Below are 20,427 nucleotides of genomic sequence, written 5' to 3'. Positions count from 1 at the left end.
TTTGAAGTATGAAGGCTCCTCTGCAGTGCGCTTAAAGATTGATAGCGCTGCGAGATAGCCCTTAATTGTGCCAACCTGTAGGCCTGAATTAGCCAGGTAAAGTAAGAATGACAACACCATAGGTGTACCACAAGAAAAGGGTTCAATATTCTTTTCTCTGCACCAGCTGCAAAATTTGTTCCAACGGCAGCGGTATAGAGTTTTAGTTGCCGGCCTTCTGGCCGAAAGCAACACCTCCATAACATCATCCGGAAGGTCCCAATCCTTGTACCTCAACCTTTCAGACACCAAGCGTGAAGGTTGAGGGTCTTGATGGCTGGATGGAGAACCTGACCTTCCTTCTGCGAGAGAAGATCCTCTCTGTATGGCAGTCGAATTGGAGGGCAGATGGACATGTCTAGAAGGTCCGGGTACCACGTTCTCCTGGCCCAATCCGGGGCAATTAGGATCATGGTCTTCCGAAACCTTCTCAACCTCCTGATCATTTGAGGAATGACAGGGACCGGAGGGAACGCGTACAGAAGTGGGAACTCCCAGTCCACTACGAACGCATCTCCTAGAGCTCCTCTCGGGGGAAATTCCCTTGAGCAAAATCTGTCGCACTTCCTGTTGATACTGGTGGCGAACAGATCCACTTGAGGGGTTCCCCAAAGGGCGAAGATCTCTTGAAGGACTTCCTGAGCTATCTCCCACTCGTGAGAGACTGTGCTCTGCCTGCTCAGAGCGTCCGCTGTCAAGTTCTTCTCTCCGGCTAGGTGAATTGCCGATAGAGAGATTCCTTCCTGAATTGCCCAAAACCAGAGCTGCATCGCCTCTCTGCACAGTGGTAGTGAGCCTACGCCTCCTCTTTTGTTGAGGTAGTGCATGGCCACTGTATTGTCCGTCATTATTAGGACGTTTCTTCCCCGTACAGACGGCAGAAAAGCCTTCAGCGCTAGTCTGATGGCTCTCAGCTCCAACAGGTTGATATGTAGTCTGGACTCCGATGGAGACCAACGACCGCTGATGGTCAAGTCGTTGGCGTGAGCTCCCCACCCCGTGAGTGAGGCATCCGTGACTACTGTTATCTCCGGCCATGGTTGCCAAAACATTTCTCCTTTCAGGATGTTCTCCCGACAGGCCCACCACTGAAGGTCTCGGGCTACTTTGACCGGGATCCGAAGGAGATCTGTCATCCTTCCTGAGAACTGTGACCACTGAGTTCTCAGTGCCCACTGGAGGGATCTCATTCTCAGGCGAGCCTCCGGCACGAGGAATATGCAGGATGCCATGAGGCCTAGCAACCTCAGAAAGTCGTAGGCTGGGAGATATTGGGCATTCTGAAATCTGATGACCATCTGCAGAATATCTCGAGCCCTCACCTCTGGTGGCAAGGCTTTTCCCAGGGAAGTGTCCAGGACTGCTCCAATGAATTGGAGTCTCTGTGATGGTATCATCTGTGACTTCTTTAAATTGAGGGAGAAGCCCAGCTTGTGAAGGAAGTGGCAAACATAATCTAGTTGTCTCTGAGCCTGTTCCGAAGATACAGCTCTGATCAACCAATCGTCTAGGTAAGGGTAGACATGAATCCCTTCCCTCCTTAGACTTGCAGCCACAACCGACATTAGCTTGGTAAAGACCCTCGGGGCGGAGGTTAGCCCAAATGGCAGAACTCGAAATTGATAATGAGAGCTGCCAATCGCGAACCTCAGGTATCTCCTGTGCCTGGGATGGATCGGCACATGGAAATAAGCGTCCTGGAGGTCTAGAGATACCAACCAGTCCTGAAGCTGGAGGGCCTGAAGGATCTGAGAGAGAGTCACCATCTTGAACTTGTCCTTTCGGAGGAATTTGTTTAATTCCCGTAAGTCTAAGATGGGTCTCAGTCCTCCGTCCTTCTTCGGTATTATGAAGTAGGGGGAGTACCAACCCTTGTTCCTTTCCGCTACAGGTACCAGTTCTATGGCACCTTTCTCTAGCAGGTCTAAAACCTCCTGCAAGAGGAGCGGATCTGGAAGCTTCAAAGGGTTGTTCCCCGGTGGATGACTCTGAGGGATATGTAGGAAGGGCAGGCAGTAACCTTGGGCCACTGTCTCCAGAGCCCAAGCATCTGACGTAATAGCCTGCCATTCCGTCAGATGGTGAGTTAACCTGCCCCCTACTGGTGTTCTGTGAGGGGAGACCTCAGAGTGGTTTTGAAGCGGCTGATGCAGTTGCCGAAGGTAAAGTGGCTCCTGCTCCTGCGGGTGCGGCTTTCTTTCCCCTACCCCGTCCACCACGGGTAAATCTTCCTTGGCCTCTTTGAGCCGGTCGTCCCCTGCCCCTTCCATATGAGGAATAGTAACGAAAGGACCGTCCTCTCCACGATGATCCCGAAGGACGAAAGGTATTCTGACGGATAGCAGCTCCCAATGACTTGGCTGCTGCCTTGGACGTTTGCAGTTTCTCCAAACTGTCATCCGCCTTCTTTCCAAAGAGGGTAGAACCGTCAAAGGGCATATTCAAAAGCCTGGTCTGCACGTCAGAGGCAAAACCAGACTTCCTCAACCACGCATGCCTGCGGATTGTGGTACTTGCCGCCATGGCCCTGCTGATACTGTCAGCAGAATCTAGGCCAGTTTGTAGGGTCTCGCACATCGCATCTTTACCATCCCTGATGATGTTTAAAAATGCGTCCCTTTCCTCTCCTTCTTGGAGGCAGTCAGCCGCTGATGAAGCGCACTCCCAAAGGGTGTGGCTGAACCTAGCGAGCGTACAGGTCGCGTTAATAGACTTTAACGCCATGCTACAGGCAGAAAAAACCTTCTTAGCCATGGCATCATATTTTTTGTCATCCCTATCCTGCGGAGCAGTGGGGTATGCAGATGTGCTGCCTGATGAGGTTGCAGCCTGTACAACCAAGCTCTCAGGAGTAGGGTGTTTTGACAAATATTCAGGGTCAGAACTAGCCACCCTGTATTTTGTTGACAGTTTTTTATTTACTGCCGGGATAATTTCTGGCGTTTCCCAGTTTGTCAAAATCCTTCTCTGTAGAGCAGAGTGAAATGGAACCACAGGATCCTCCTGTGGGCCCTTGTCCAGTATGTCAGTGAGATCATCCTGCTGAAAGGCAGGAGAAGGTGCAGACCAACCCATAAATTCTATGATTCTAGACATCAGAGCTCTATATGGAGTCTCCGCATGTTCTCCTGGGTCTGGTTTGATAAATTCTGCTTCAGGAGAAGTGTCCAAGCCACTAGCTTCCTGAAGTGCATCCTGAAGATTTTTTAATCTTCCTTCCTCAGAGGCGAAAGTCTCTGGCTCTGGTGATGTGGTCCTCTGTAAATCAATATCTTGGTCTGAATCCTCCCTTTCCTCAAAAATCGAGGTTAAAGGGGGATACATTGGTTTTTGGAATGGTATAAACCCCATTTCCAATGCAGAAGGAGCCATCATCACAGGCCTTGAAAACGTCGATGTCGTCGACACCGACGTGAAAGTACTCGAAGGCGCCGTGAAAAGCGTCGAGAAATGTGTACTAGGCCTCGAAGAACTCGAAAGGATCGGAGTCTTGCTCGAGAACGACGTCGACGTTCTCGGCGTCGAGTCGGAGGTCTTTTGTCTAACCGTTGGCTGTGGAGTAGCCGTGGTTCTTTCCTTCACCGGCGTCGATATCGGCGTCGACGTCGGCGTCGACTCGATCGACTGATGCGCCGATGAATCCTTCGACAACGGCGTCGATGGCGCCGACCTCTGTTTCGAAGGAGTTTTCGACGATGGCGTCGATGATGCTTTATCTCCCGATGGCTCGAGGCGCTTTCGGGTTGACTTTTCCGCCGGGTACTGCGACTCGCGGCGTTTAGATTTTTTGGGTTTTTTACCCGGGGTATCACCCTCAGCTGTCTTCGAGGGGGACGAGGCCGCTTTCTCGAAGACGCTTAGCATCTTTTTCCTGAATTCCTCCCACTCAGCTTGCGAGCTGCGTTTTGTGGGGCAATGAACTCTCTCAGGAGAACTCGACGAAGATGACGAAGGGGATCTCCTACGTCTCTTCTTCGAGTGTCTCGATGTCGACGAGTGGTGGGAGCCACTTCGTGATCTAGATCGAGAGTGTTTTTTATGGTGAGGAGACGAACGTCTCGACTCTACCGAAGAAGCTTTCGAGGAAGTTAAAGTTGACCTACCTCTCTCGAGCTTCCCCCTACGCTCCTTCAAGGCTTTCGCCGTCATGGAAAGGCATTCCTCACACTCCGAACTCTGGTGCGTGATTCCCAGACACCACAAACAGACCCTGTGAGGGTCCGTCAACGACATTTTCTTCCCGCAGTCTCGGCACTTTTTGAAACCGGACCGAGGGGTCGTCGGGTCGGAGGAGGATGCCATCGATATCGAGGTAAATAGTAGTTATTATATACGTTATCTTGACGAGAACTGAGCAACGGTGTTCCGAGGCACAACGAAGCGCGGAAAAACGGAACTGAGCAACGGACGCTGCGCGCGGCCTTTATAGGCAGGATGACGTCGACGTCGGCACGGAGGCCGTCGAGGGTCATCGACTCGGCGATCATCGACGCGCAGCGCCCTCTGGCGAAAAAAATTTTCCGAGGCCAGCAAAGCTGAAGGATATCTATCTAAGATATCTAAGATAAGGAATACGTCGGAGGACACAATCCCTTCGAAATCTATGTTCTGTATTAATGTTGTGCATAATGTAAGCATGCATTTCTGTCCTGTGGCACCCTAAGTAAGTGTGTCCAGTGTTACCTATTTCCACTGTTTTTGCCTTAAACACCCAATTGACAATACTCTAATTTTTTAGGGAGTGCATCAGGCCTTTCCAGTGAGCAACCAGTGCAAGCAGTGTGAAGTCTGCTCTTTCTGTCCTTTGCCAGGAGGCATTGACATTTGATAAAAACCTCACTTCTTCCACAGGGTGGCGCGGAGTGCGTCATGTGTTTCCAGTGTTCCCGGTGAGTCTGGTGGTCAGAGTCGGTGGAGGAAGGCTCTGTCATGATCACAATAGATTCTGCTTCCGTAGCTCACGGGGATGCCACCCAGCCCTGGTTGGATGATTTGCACTGTCGAACCCTCTCCCGGTCCCTTGGTAAGGCCTCTGGTTAAAGATGGGTCTGCAATATAGGAGAGCTGGATTCAATACCAGATTGTTTTTATGTTTTCCCACCTCCCTTGGCCTCAACTCCTTCCTCCCCCTTGGGCCTTCCCCTCACCTTAATATTGGAAAAGGTGGATTCTCCGTCCTGCTCCTCTTGGCAGGGGCGCGTAGATGTGGGGGGCGAGCAGCGACCAAGTTACTTCACTGGTGCAAGCCCCCTTGTGGGAATCCAGGCCTGCTGCGACTCTGTAGGTTTGCTGCTTTACAGTCTTTATATGCAGTTCTTATGTTCCTCTTAGTTCGAATAATAATGTCTTGCTTCTTTCCTTTTAGGTATGGAAAGGTATTTTGGTGTTGTCATGCAGTTTGAAGATGAGCATGGGCCGGTAGGCGAAAGCGCGGTGTGCGCGATGCTGTCCGGTGAGTAATGCGCGATGCGCGCCGCTGTTTCACCTTTTATATTGCTAACCTGTGTCTTTTCTCTCCTTGCAGGTTGCGATGTTCCTTGCCGAGCGCTGTAATGTTCCAGCAATGATACTGACCAGGAGCTGACTACCCAGGTAAGAATTGTGTGGCTTTCTTCATTCGGGAGGAAACGTGAGTAAACACTTACTAATGCGGTCTTTCTTTCTCCTCTTTCCAGGTTATGGTATTCCAGGATGCATGCAGTGCCAGATGATGGAGTTTGGTGAGTGGAACTGAATTCGGCAATGGATTGAAGACAGGATACTGTTCCAGGTAAGTTTCGTAGTGTTCTTTCTCTCTCTGCAGGTCCTTGGTTTCAGGTAAGCTGGCATTAAAGAACTGGACACGGTGAGCGTTACGCTGCCCACAGCAGAATAACACAAAGCATGTTCTGCTGTTTGGGTGTGGTTTAAATAGTCTCAGGTAAAGTAGTCCAGGTAAAATAGTCCCAGGCCTGCCACACCCAAAGTAGTCCCAGGCTTGCCACACCCAAAAGACTAGACCGCATAGTTCAGTTCCTTGTAACTGAGCTGTGTGTGTGCCTCCATGTTGGCTGACCCCCCCCCCGAAGTTAAATAGTCCCAAGTAAATAGACCCATTCTAATGTTGGTCTTCATGATGGTTATGAGCCTGGCACCAAAGGCGCCAGGACTGACTCCAAGAGAGTCTGGGATGAAGTTTTAAGGCCCTTGACCTGGCCCTAACTGGAAGGCTGACTTGCCAGTGAGGGCCAGGGGCAAGAGTCATGACAGCACTCCACCCCAAGGCCCCTCTCACGGTGGCACTTCTGCCTGGTCCTGGTTTGGCTGGGTAATTCTGATGGAACTTTTTAATTAAGCGAGGTGCATGGATGTATTCACTAGGTTCCCATGATCTGTCTTGAGGGCCGTATCCCTTCCAATCAACTAAGTAGTATAGTTTGGATCTGGTGTATTTTGAGTCTAGGATATGCTTTAATTCAAACTCTGGTTCTCCATCAACTAATACTGGTTTTGGTGGTGTTGTAACCCGAGTACCGGGTTGGACCGGTTTCAGGAGTGATACGTGAAACACAGGATGAATCTGCATAGTGGGTGGTAGGGCTAATTTAACTGCCACTGGATTTATTATGGATTCTATAGAATAAGGTCCCAGATATTGGGGATGAAAGGTCTGAGTCCCTTTTATGGGCACATATTTTGATGCTAACCAGACCTTGTCTCCAATTTGATAGTCGGGGGCTTTACTGCGATGTTTGTCAGCAAATTTCTTTTGCCTGTTCTTGGCTTGGAGTAAATGTTCTGCTGCTTCTTTGAAGGCCTGGGAAATAGTCGTATGTAGGGTTTTAACTGCTGGCATTTCCAAAGGGGTTGGGGGATCCAATTCTGAAGTACGTGGATGTCTACCATATATAGTGTAGAAAGGGGTTTGTCCAGTGCTGGTGTGTAATGAATTATAGGCATATTTAGCTATCCATTACACGTCCTTCCAATTTCTTTCCACTTGATGTAACATGCAACATAGGTATTGGTTTGTTCTTTCTGTTTGGGCATCTGTTTGAGAATGGTGACTTGTGGATAGTCGAATGTCAATTTGGGCCTTTGAACAGCATTTCCTCCAGAAGTTGGATACAAACTGACTACCTCGATCTGAGATCAAGACCGATGGAAAGCCATGTAGCCGTACGATTTCCACCAGGAATACGTTTGCTAAATTGGATGCATTTGGAAGACTCTACAACTACTAAGATGGTGTTGAATCCTTGACTGGGAGGTAGATCTGTAATGAAATTAAGGGACAGTGTGTGCCATGGTGCGGGAGGAATTTCCAATGGTTGGAGAAGACCAGCTGGTTTATGCTTTTGGGACTTGTTTTGTGCACACACACTGCAAGATTGGATAAATTGTATGATGTCTTTACGCCATGTGGGCCACCAATAGTTTTGTTTTACTTTAGCTAGAGTTTTGGCAATTCCAGGATGACCTTCAATCAGGGAGTCGTGATAACCCGAAATAACCTGCTCTTGTAAATCTTTACTTGGCAAGTATAGACTGTTCCTAAAATATGGTAACTGGTCTTTAATGGTGTAATGTTCTCCTTGAGTATACCACTCTTGTGAGAAAGTGGGATCCATTAAGAGTTGGATCTTGTTTTGGAGTTCACCCTGTGTCAATGTTGTCGTAAAACCCAGGAGTTTGTCTTCTGGAATGATGGCTACTGGACCTGGAGTTATGTATACCGTTTCATCAACACCCATGCGGGACAAGGCGTCAGCCTTTCCGTTTCGGACTCCTGGCCGGTAGGTGATCACAGTCATATTCAGCGAAGAAAAGAGCCCACCGCAGTTGACGGGATGATTGAGCCTTTGCTGTTTTTAGGTATTGCAGGTTTCGATGATCAGTTATGACCGTGACAGTATGTCTAGCACCAAGGAGATAGTGTTGCCATGCCTTGAAAGCTGATTATATAGCCAAGAGTTCTTGGTCTGTGATAGCATAGTTGAGTTTGGGAGGTGAGAATTTTCGTGACCAGAAGGCCACACGGTGTAACTTGCCAGTTCCTGGGTCCCTTTGTGAGAGATCAGCTCCCATAGCCATGCTAGAGGCATCTGTTTCAACTATATAAGGGAGGTCTGGGCGAGGATGCCGTAGAACTGGAGCAGAAGTGACTTTTTTCTTAAGTTCTTGAAAGGCCTTCTCTGCTTCTTCGGTCCAATGGAACTTTTTATTGTTTTTTCTCAATAGTGATGTAATTGGAGGCACTATTTGGGAAAAATCTGGGATGAATCGGCGGTAAAAGTTTGCAAAGCCCAACATAATCTGGATTCCTTTAAATGAAGTTGGTGACGGCCAGTGAAGAATGGCATCTACCTTGTGCCTATCCATTCTGATACCTTTTGGTGTGAGGATAAAACCGAGGAACTCCATTTCGGTGACATGAAAAGAGCATTTTTCGAGTTTAGCATACAGTTTATGTTGGCAGAGTTTAGTAAGAACGGAGCGGACATGCCTGACATGGTCTTCTTTTGTAGCAGAATACACTAAGATGTCATCAATGTAAACCAGGGCACAAACGTCGATTAACTCCCGCAAAACATCATTCATAAAGTACTGGAATGCAGCAGGAGCGTTGCAAAGTCCAAAAGGCATTACCTGGTATTCATACAAGCTGTATTTGGTATGAAAGGCGGTTTTCCATTTGTCTCCTTTCTTCACTCGAACAAGATGGTACACCCCCCTACGGTCCAGTTTGGTATAGATTTGGGCGTCTTTGACTTGATCCAATAATTCGGGAATAAGGGGCAGTGGATAACATTTTTTTACTGTGATCTGGTTTAATGCGCGATAGTCGATGCAAGTCCTCAAATCTCCTTCCTTCTTTGGTACGAAGAATAAGGGACTGGCTGTCAGTGATTTAAATGGGCGGATAAATCCATTTGCCAGGTACTGATCAAGATAAGATTTCAAATGGAAGTTTTCTGGTTCAGTAAGTGCATAGATTCGACCACAAGGAATTTGCGCACCAGGTATGAGGTTGATCTGACAATCGTAGGGCCTGTGCGGTGGTAGAGTATTGGCTTGTTCTTTGTGGAACAAGTCTTGAAAATCTTGGTATTCATTTGGTAGAGTACTATTCACACCTAGTGCAATCACTGCCGTACTGGGAGTAGCAGATGTACATAAGTCTGTTTTCCCCTTTTCTTGGTTATAACAGGTGCGAGCACAATCATCAGAAAAGGCCAACTTCTTGGCACGCCAATCTATTAGAGGGTTGTGAGCTACTAACCATGGCATCCCTAAGATTAGTCGAAACTGAGGAGCTTTGATGAGATTGAATGAAATAGATTCTCGGTGTCCATCCTGGCACAGTAGGGTTAGTGCTGCTGTACATTGGGTTACTGGTCCGGAAGCTATTTCTGTCCCATCAACAGTAGTACATTTTTCAGTAGTTGTAACGCTCATCTGGCTCCCACGGAGGCGCTGACCTGGTCTGGATTGCTGTGACCTCTTCAATCGTGATGCGCAGGATTCGAAACACCGACTGAACTGGACCCCCAAATCTGGCTTGTCTGGCCCGTAGAAAAATCTTTCTGTAGGTGGAGAAAGGGGATTAACTGACTGCAGAGTATTATGATTGTTTCCCACCTCCCCTTTGCTCTTCTCTGACCACCTCCGAAATCCCCAATCAAGGCTCACCTTAATGTTTGAATGGATGAGCTCTCCATCCTGCTTCTGGTGCAGGGGCGCGTATTTGACCAGTTACTTCACTGGTTTCGGAAGGCGAAATGCCATAAGTATGCAGTTTAAAAAGTTCCAGAGTAGAGTATTCTCTTTGTTTGCTTTTCTTAACCTGCGATCTGTCCTTATTTTCAGGTGCAGAGTGGAAGTGATGCTTCGAGGGATATTGCCGGAGATAAACTCAGGTGAGTTCGTGATAAAATGATGCCTTTAAATGTCTTTGAATCCCTCTAGTAATGTCTTTCTTTTTTCCCCTTAGGGGCCGGGTGCGGTACCAGGCCAAGAAGTGGCGCCGACCCGAAATGAGGAGTGGTTCCGTCAAATATGGCCAGGTAAGTCTTGTGACGGAAAATCAGGCTTTCCTCATTTGTTCCTCCTGCTCACCTTTTGTCTCTTCTTCTCCCCTGCAGGTGGAGAGATGTGGCGGAATGCCCAGAAGGTCGCAGTGGATAGTGAAGAGCCCACGAGGCAGGTGAGTGATGCGCGGCGCTGCTACAAGTAGCGCGATGCTTTTAAAGAATGTCTATCTTCAGGATCGCTGGCGTGATTATTCCGGAGACAGGTAAGAAATTAGATTAAGTTCTTGGTTTTCACCTTTTCTCTTCCCTTCCTTTCAGGTATCCCAAGATCGAGGCGGCCGTGGATGGAGGCAAGATGCAGGAGCAGGCACGGTGAGCGTTCAGCTGCTAGATGCAGAGCAACGCGAAGCACGTGTGGCAGTCCGGGCGTGGTTTAAATAGCCTTGGAAGAAGTTCCAGGTAAGTATTCTTCCACGGTCCCCACCCAAGTAAAATAGTTCCTTTGAGAAAATAGTCCCTCCTAAGCCTCATTTGGCTTGAGGCTTCATGCAGCATGGTCTGCGTCAGGTAAGTGCACCAAACACCCTCTTTTATGAGCCTGGCGCCTATGGCGCCAGGACTGATGTCCAACATGAGCCTGGCGCCAAAGGCGCCAGGACAAAGTCCAAAGAGCCCCTATTAGGGGCCGCTGGGCTTTTACCCGAGGGCATGATGCCTGCTCTCGGGGGTGCTGGGCCTGTCCTGGTGCTCCGGGGGTAGGCATCATGACAGTAGTCAACTTAAAGCATAAGGGAAGCCCCATCTCTTCTGCCAGATCTTGGTCTACATAATTCCCAACTGCTCCGCTGTCTATGTATGCATCGACAGCATGCATCCGAGACGGTTGTTGGTGATTGATCAAAATTACTGGTAATGCAAAGTGTGAGGTCTGTGGCTCATCCTTCTCGCTCGACAAGCGGACCTCTACGCTTGCCGGGCTTGGTAGTTTTCTGACTCCTTGTTATCATCTTCCTTCTCTGTGGCTCCAACAGTTCTCCTTGGTGGTTTCACTAGACATTCTTTGAGGAAGTGGCCTGATTTTCTGCAATATAAGCATAATTGCTGTTGCCTTCTCTTGTCTCTTTCAATTTTAGTTAAAGGGGGCCGTACACATCCGATTTGCATGGGTTCTACCGTGTTTTCCAATGTACGTGGAACATTATCCTTTGACCGGACATACACAGCTCGAGTGTCTAACCTTATCCGGTCAGCTTTTCGGTCTTGTAATGTGTGATCTAATTGCACCACAAGGTTGATGAATTCTCCACAGTCTTTAGGTGGGTTAACCACTTGAGCAAGGACATCCTTTAGTTCCCCTTGTAGACCCCGATGAAATAGTGTGTTCCTTTTTTCCTCAGGCCACCCAGCTTCAACGACTAGTCTGTTAAATGTTGCTATATATGTAAGCAAGTCTTGACTTTCTTGACGGAGTGACAAAAGTTTGTTGTCTAATGCTTGGCCTTGGGTATGACGAGCAAAGGGTTTCTCCATTTCCATCTGGAAACCCCCAAAATCATGTAACAAAGGGTTATACTGACTTACCAATGGTACCGACCAATCCGCAGCACTGCCACTCAGATATGACAATACAAAAGCAACCCACGGTTGGTCGTTAGGAAAAGCCCAGGTCTGCAAAGGAAATGAAGACGACACTGGTTCATGAACGTTGCATACTTCTTTGGGTCCCCTGTAAATCGTTCAGGTGGAGCTAGAGGAACTCCCCCAGGAAGGGTTATATGTACTGGATTGGTGGAAGAAGTTGGTACAGGTGCTGGCGGAATGTTACCAGGCAATGGGGCCTGTCCTGCCTGTGATTGGAGCAATGTTCTACTTATTTTGTCTGTACGATCCTTAGTAACAATCAAATCCCTCCTAAGAGCGTTGGTTTCTTGCTTGGCTGAATGTACTTCAGCGTGTAATTGTCCCAACAACTGAACTAACTGGTCAGTCTCTGAAGTCTCCATGACGCCCAGGTGGATAATATTATTGAGTCTTTGTGTTCTGTTACGCTCACCTGGTATCCACGGGGACGCCACCCAGCCCTGGTTGGATGATTTGCACTCTCGAACCCTCTCCTGGTCCCTTGGTAAGGCCTCTGGTTAAAGATGGGTCTACAATATAGGAGAACTGGATTCAATACCAGATTGTCTATGTTTTCCCACCTCCCTTGGCCTCAACTCTTTCCTCCCCCTTGGGCCTTCTCCTCACCTTAATATTGTAAGAGGTGGATTCTCTGTCCTGCTCCTCGTGGCAGGGGCGTGTAGATGTGGGGGGCGAGCAGCAACCAAGTTACTTCACTGGTGCAAGCCCCCCTGTGGGAACCCAGGCCTGCTGCGACTCAGTAGGTTTGCTGCTTTACAGTCTTTATATGCAGTTCTTATGTTCCTCTTAGTTCGAATAATAATGTCTTGCTTCTTTCCTTTTAGGTATGGAAAGGTATTTTGGTGTTGTCATGCAGTTTGAAGATGAGCATGGGCCGGTAGGCGAAAGCGCGGTGTGCGCTATGCTGTCCGGTGAGTAATGCGCAATGCGCGGCGCTGTTTCGCCTTTTATATTGCTAACCTGTGTCTTTTCTCTCCTTGCAGGTTGCGATGTTCCTTGCCGAGCGCCGTAATGTTCCAGCAATGATACTGACCAGGAGATGACTACCCAGGTAAGAATTGTGTGGCTTTCTTCATTCGGGGGAAACGCGAGTAAACACTTACTAATGCTGTCTTTCTTTCTCCTCTTTTCAGGTTATGGTATTCCAGGATGCATGCAGTGCCAGATGATGGAGTTCGTACCTTCAGGTGAGTGGAACTGAAGTCAGCAATGGATTGAAGACAGGATACTGTTCCAGGTAGGTTTCGTAGTGTTCTTTCTCTCTCTGCAGGTCCTTGGTTTCAGGTAAGCTGGTATTAAAGAACTGGACACGGTGAGCGTTACGCTGCCCACAGCAAAATAACACAAAGCATGTTCTGCTGTTTGGCTGTGGTTTAAATAGTCTCAGGTAAAGTAGTGCAGGTAAAATAGTCCCAGGCCCGCCACACCCAAAGCAGTCCAGGTAAAGTAGACCCAGGCCCGCCACACCCAAAAGACTAGACCGCATAGTTCAGTTCCTTGTAACTGAGCTATGTGTGTGCCTCCATGTTGGCTGACCACCCCCCCCCCAAAGTTAAATAGTCCCAAGTAAATAGTCCCATTCTACTGTTGGTATTCATGATGGTTATGTGACTCCAAGAGAGTCTTGGATGAAGTTTTAAGGCCCTTGACCTGGCCCTAACTGGAAGGCTGACTTGCCAGTGAGGGCCAGGGGCAAGGGTCATGACACCTGCGCACTTGACAGCAAGTCAAATCTCAGGTGAGCGAGACTGTAGCCAAAACGTTGAATCAAGTGAAACAAACCAAAGTGCTCATGCCGCTCACATTGGGCTCCTTGCAAAATGATGTCCAACTATTGCCCCTAAAAGACACACAATTGTGGATTAAGGATTCAAGGCTGTGTCTGGCATGCACAGGTCTAGTGAACGCCTTCAAAGGAAAGAAAGCCCCCTTAAAGCGAGTATTAACATGTGCGAGTTCTGAGGTATTATCAGAGGTATTATCAGATACGTTTTGTGTCGCAAACACCAGGGTGTGCGATCGGAGGAGGGGAAGCAATTGAGCCTTGAGCAAGGGGGAATGATTTGGATTTAACAGACGCCGAATTCTTGGAAATAATATCTCAACCTGGCCTTCTGTCTGCTGAATCGATGGTGAGGTGGTCGACCAGGCCAATTTAAAGTCTTATGATAAACTTAACAACACTTTTAGTAAAGTGACAATTTGCCCTGAGCCAAGACTGCAAGAAGAGGGAGTGATGGTGAATGTGGGTCGGTAGCCTGTGTTGCTTGCCTGGAATCGGGGGCCTGGGAGTAAGATCCCCTTGTCGGTCCCCCCTCAGCGGAAGACTGATCCAACAAGTATGTCAATTTTGACAGCTACGCCGTCTGATTTGCAAAGTGGCTTGGTACCCGATAGGGTGCAGTCTCGATCTGCCATTGTCAATGTATATAATGCCAATACAGAACCTTTGGCTCCCCACATGCCGCGCGGTTGTCGAGAGACATTGCAGACATTAAAAGCAAAATGGGGTCCAAACCTAAGCTAATGAAAAGCGAGGTCAAGGATCTTTTTTCAAAAGGGCCTGGAATTCAGCCCGTACATGACAAGACCCACATCTCAATTCTCTCATCTTCTAATGCTAGGCCTTCTACTCCTTTTGGGCTGGACGACAACAACACAAAATCGGATCTTGGTCTGTCCCAGCTTAGACCAATTTTGCCCTTTCTATACACGCCCTCTATTCCTTCTGAGGCCCAGTTCAATGACTCCGTATCATCTGCTTCTTTGGATGATTCAGTTTTTTCTCCAAAACTTAACAGTGACCCAGCTCCTGCATTAAATTAAACGGCATTGAACTCCCAATGCGACGTGATGTCAGCTTTAACGATTTAGCTTTCTCCTTTTTTGAAGCGATATGAATCGATAACAACTTTAAAGATCAAGCCACTATTTGGCAATGATGGTGTCCGGTCAAATGGTTGAAAATAAAAGATCGAATGACCATTTGATCAAAAAAAAAATGGTTGCATTTATTTATTTATTTATGTATTTTTTTCGTTTTGTTTGGTAAAAAAAAAATATAGAAAAAGGGGGTGGGGTGAACCCCCCCATAAAAAAAAAATAAATAAATAATAAAAAATAAAAATCGACGATTTTTTCGACCATTTGACTCCATCAAATGGCATTCGATCATTTTGTATCATTGCCACACTTCAAAATGTTATTCATTGAATCATTTCTTGCCTCTCTGCAATATAGAGTGGACCACGAAGCAGAAGGCTCTAAACAGCTACAGCAAAATCTCCAAATATCACTTGATGCTGAACGGGCTGCCAAAAAACGACTTTTGGGGTCGCTACTGGAGATCCTTCAAGTAAAGTGCTCAATCCAAAGTCAGAAAGCAAGGGTTCTATCGCTTTTATCCCACAAAACTAACTAAAGTGGCTGAACCCAAAGATACTCTGATGCGAGAGAAGGAAAAATCTGAGAATGAGCAGGAATAAGTGGAGTTGGTGAACATTAACAATTATATTGTAGAGGAGCAGCTGCATGCCTCTGCAAGAAATCCCGTGCCCCTGCCTCCTATTTGTTGGAAGTCAGACTGTGCCATGTTTGACACCAGCAGTTGTGCCAATACAGTGGCAAGTATTTGAGAAAACGTATCCACTGAGAAAACCCTATTGAATGTATCCCCGAATATACGACAATCTGAGGGAGGAAATCCCTGAAGGAATATGAAAAGAGTGAGAAAGAGAAGTTAGTGACGTCACAAGAGACGAGCGTGGCGCACTGAGAATACTGGCTGAAGAGAATGTATGGCTCTTACAGAAACTGATGAGAGTTAAGAATCAAGTAAACTTTCATATGTAGAAAAGAAGATTGCACGCATGCAAAGTGCTACAGAAATGCAACAGTTCAGTATTTGTACAGACTCATAAACGCAAGTAGACTAAGTGATCATAGAAGATGGCTATACGTAGTGAATAGATTGCAGGCAAAGCCGCTATTATATAGAAGCTGGATATTGGTGTCATGAATTTTAGTAAGCCAGAACCCATGGAGAGGAAAGACTGAATTGTGTTGCAGCAAGAATAAGCTGAGATCGTGGAAGAGCCGGGCGAGGCTGTGGGGCCTGGCATCAAAACAGAAGCAGCCAAGGTCGGTTATCTATTCTTGAAAGCAAACGTTAGAAGGATGAATCATGCCTTATTAACAGGCAAACAAAAAACACGAAGCGTGCCAAGGTTTATTCATTTAAGACATTTAAATGCTGCAGAATAGACCAAATTGCGGTCTCCTGTCAAGTGAGCGCAGGATGGAAATAGAGTTGAGCTTGGAGTCCTAAAAAAATGATAATGAAAGCCTCTAGTCCCATATATTCCCACAGACAAGGATACTTTGCAAGGCCAAGTTCAAAGATGTTGGGCTAATTGGGTGGGGAGATAAAGTCAAGTCCACCTCCTGGCACCTGGGTATGAGCTTACGTGCTGCTAAATGAACCGAATATTCCAATTGTAAAGGGCCATTTAACTAAGGGCCTTATAGTTTGAGAGTCAATGATAAATCATGTACTTAATAGTGTTGGAGATTACATGTTTTAGAGGAAGGCATAAGTTGTACACCTGACAGTGAACAGCCAATCACAATCCCAGTCCTTATAGAAAGTATACTTAGATGTTCCCCTTGAACCAATTATAATCGGCTGTAGGATATTCTTATTTGCCACGTAGTATGATGTCACTTCTGACATATTTTTGTATAAAGTGTATGTTTTTTTGAGAAATGTTTAGAGAATTGAGCGAAAGTCCGTTGAAGTCCGTTGTAACCCCGCTGGTTTACATAATTGTTGATAAAACAGCAACCTTTGCCATCTTCCTTAGTTGATGCGATTATTTGGAGTTATTCTGGGAACCCCATTCATTGCATACATGTTGCTAAAGAACCATAAATTCAATATGAAAAATATGAAAAATTACCTTCATGGTGATTCAGATTCTCTTTGTCCCTTCTTCTCAACTGGTTGGGAATGCCTGCATCTGCAGGCGGGCAGGAAAACTGGCTGCATAAGATAGCTGTCACTATAAGAAAATTGAAGGTGTAGGGCCTACGTCACGCATGCATCCCTCCTCGCGCTGGGCCCACACCTTACCCCTACGTCAGCAACATTCCACACCCAGTTGCTGTGGTTCCGCCAATGGCGGTAGAATTTGAAGTATATTCTTACTATAGGGGATGGCTGTGTGGGTGTTGTGAAGGAGGGAGAGCCTGGACTAAGAGAACCTGAATCACCATGAAGGTAATTTTTCATTTCTCTTTCGTCCTGGCTCTCCCTCCTTCCCAACATATTGGGAACAGACTAAAAAGCCTTAGAATAAGTAAGGGTGGAGGAGACAGCATGTACGGAATTCAGGCAAACAAGTTGCGGAGCACCTCTTAGCCGAATTTTGCATCATTTCTAGAGGATATATCCCTAGCAAAGTGCTTGCAAAAGGCAAAAGGGGTAGCCCAGGTAGCAACTCTACAGATTTATACAATGGGAACATGCCTGGTGAAGGCTATGGATGCTGCCTTGGCTATTATGGAATGAGCCCGAAGTCTCTGCGGAGTCACAAGCCCTTTCATATCATAAGCCTTGGAGATACAGGAGACAACCCATCTGGCTATGGAAGCTTTAGCTGCTTTATTGCCAGGAGATAGACCACCATAAGTAATGAAGGGCTGGTCTGCTTTTCTGAATGGTTTGTCCTTTCTAGATAACATTTTAGAGTTCTTACAACATCTAGGTTTTGTAATGTCTCCTCGGCTGCGGAAGCATGCAGCCTAGGAAGAAAAACAGGAAGACATATTTCTGGACTCAAATGAAAATCGGAAACCACTTTTGGTAGAAAGGAGGGGACCGTACAGAGGACTACTTTATCCTTATGGAAAACTATATAAGGTTCCCTAGAAGAGAGAGCTTGGAGTTCTCCAATTCTTCTAGCCGAAGTAATGGCTACTATAAATGCTGTTTTCCAGGTTAAGAGTTCCAATTCGCATGATGCCATAGGCTCGAATGATTTTTTGCATTAGAGCTGACATAACTACATTGAGATCCCATTGAGGTGGAGGTTCACAAACAGGGGGATGTAAAAGTAAAAGTACCTCAAAGTGCCTACGAATGGCTTTGTTTGAAAGAGAGAAAGGGATATGTTCTCTGTTTAGGTATGCTCCAATAGCCGATAAGTAGTGTTTGCAATCGTCTACTTTGACACCTGTGAAAACTACATGAGACATGAAGCACATGACATTATCAATAGAAGCCACTAGAGGGTAAAGGCTGCGGTAGAAGGCCCATTGACAGAACCGTAAGCATTTGCTACGATATCGCTTCTTAGTAGAAGCTTTTCTGGAAGCTGACATAGTGGAATGATTTTGCTCTGACAATTTTAAGTGGGAGGAGGCTAGTTTTTCAGGAATCAGGCCTTAAAGTTCAGCAATCGAGGGGAGGGATGAAGAACCTGCCCTTCCTGTTGAGTCAACAGATTCCTCAATGATGAGATATCTAATTTGGAAGTCCCTGCCAACTCCAAGAGGTCAGGAAATGAAATCTGGAGAGCCCAGAATGGAGCTATAAGAATCATTGTTTGATTGTATGACATTTTGAATTTGAGCCATGTTTTGTCTATCAATTGGAGAGGTGGCAAAGCGTAAAGTGCTAGGTTCGACAATCCAGTTGTAGAGCATCTCCCAGGGACTGAAGACCCTGGCCTTGCCTTGACGCAAACGGAGGACATAGAGCGTTTTGCTGGTTGGCAAAGAGGTTTACTGATGTATGGCCCCACGTCTGAAATACTGTCTTTGCTACTGAAGGTTTCAGCTCCCACTTGTGCGGAGCAGACTGTAACCTGCTCCATATGCCTGCTAGGATGTTGTTCTTTCCCTCCAGATGGGACGCCAACAAGAAAATGTTATTCTGAATGAACCAATACCAAATCTTCTCTGCAAAGAGACGCAGGGGAAGGGAAAGAGTAGTATTGTCCGTGAGAATGTTCACACCTTTCCTTGAAGTGAGGGAAGAAATGATTTTAGAGCAAGAAATATAGCTCTTAGTTCCAGGACATTTGTGTGTTCTTTTTTTCTTGAGAAGACCAAAGGCTGTGTGCTGGTAGACTTAGACAATGGGCTCCCCAACCTTACTCGGATGAGTCTGTTGTAATAACTATTTGGTGAAGGGGAGGCTGAAAAGGAGACCCGATTAAAAGGTTCTCAGAGGAGTTCCACCAGATGAGTGAGCCATGAATTTGCTTTGGAATTTGAATTTTCATTGCCTGAGAATTCAACAATTGGTTCCAGTTGCAGGCAAGATGTCACTGAACGGTTCTCATACGGACCCTTGCAAAGGGAACTAGGTTTATACAAGAGGCCATTAGACTCAAGAGCCTTTGAAACCACCAAGCTGTTAGAACCTGATGTGTTTGGAACTTCAAGAGGACTTGTTCAATTGCTTCCACCCTTTCCGGGGGAGGGAAGGCTCTGTGTAGAGTAGTATCTATAACTGTTCCTAGAATCCGGATCCTTTGCGAAGGGATGAGTTTGGATTTTGCCACATTTATGGAAAACCCTAGGTTGAAAAGAGTGTGACATCTAAATTGCATCTTTTGAAGCAATTCCTCCGGAGAATGGGCCTTGAGTAGCCAGTAGTCTAGGTAACAATATAGATGTACTGTCCTTAACCGAAGGTAAGCTACCACTGTTTCTAAAATGTTTGTGAATACTGTGGGAGCAGAATGGAGCTCCGGAGGGCAGACATGTTAACTGGTAATGAGACCTTCCTATGGTGAACCTCAGGAACTGACAGTAATCTTTGAAGATGGGAATGTGAAAATAAACATCCTGTAGATCTATAGATGCCATCCAATCATTCGGAGGAAGAGAGGCTAGAATCTGAGAAATGATCACCATATGGAAGGTTTGGATTAACAGAAACTGGTTGAGATCTGAGAGGTCAAGAATTGGCTGGATACAGCCGGTTTTCTTTGGGATCAAAAAGTAACAGGAGTAAAACCCCTAACCTAATTCCTCTTGAGGAACCAATTCTATCGCTCCTAAGGAAAGGAGTTTTTGGTTCTCTTCCAGGAGCTCCGGGGAAGATTTTTGGTGCTTTGGGGGAGAGGATGGGAGAATAACCAGAAGGGCAAGATGGTAACCATGTCGAATAATATTCAAAACTCATTCCTCTTGAGTAATGCTTTCCCAATGAGGAAGAAAGTGGGACGCCCTTCCTGCTACCGGGGATGTTCCCCCCCATTGATGATAGTTGGAGCAGAAGGTATGTACATGCCCAGAAGGAAGTCAAATAGACTTATTTTGTTCTTGTGAAGAATTTGACGAAGTGGGAAGGCTCGATTTAGGTCTATATCACTCTCTTCCTAGAAGAGTAATAACTTGTTGTGGATATGGCAGGACCACTATTTCCTTGAGGACGTGGTTTGAACGATTTAGAGTTTGGGTGATACAGTTGTTTCACCGAAATTGAGCTAAGGGTTTTATCGGCAGTGATACTGGCTTTACATTTTTGAAGGACCTCATTCGTAGAAAGATCAAAAAGTGTTTGGCCATCAAAAGGAAGGTCGAGAACTTTCTCCTGAATATCCTGGTGTAGGGAAGAGGCTGATAAGTATGCATGTCTACGCATCCAGACTGCATTAGTGAACTCTCTTGATGTTGTGTCAGTGAGATCCTTAATAACTTGAAGCTGTTGGATAGGCACCTC

At 46.6% G+C, this 20,427-nt stretch overlaps 1 protein-coding gene across 1 annotated transcript in view; it reads right to left on the bottom strand.

The window, feature by feature from the left end:
• Positions 1 to 20,427, bottom strand: part of HYDIN (HYDIN axonemal central pair apparatus protein) — a 3,273,799-nt gene that overhangs the window by 1,120,780 nt on the left and 2,132,592 nt on the right. The gene's annotated exons all lie outside the window — the stretch shown is intronic.

The sequence above is a fragment of the Ambystoma mexicanum genome, chromosome 1p, assembly GCF_040938575.1.
Source record: "Ambystoma mexicanum isolate Mex_15411 chromosome 1p, UKY_AmexF1_1, whole genome shotgun sequence".
Lineage (NCBI taxonomy): Eukaryota > Metazoa > Chordata > Amphibia > Caudata > Ambystomatidae > Ambystoma > Ambystoma mexicanum.
Note: the sequence above shows the minus strand (reverse complement) of the source record. Positions and strands in the feature narration are given on the sequence as shown.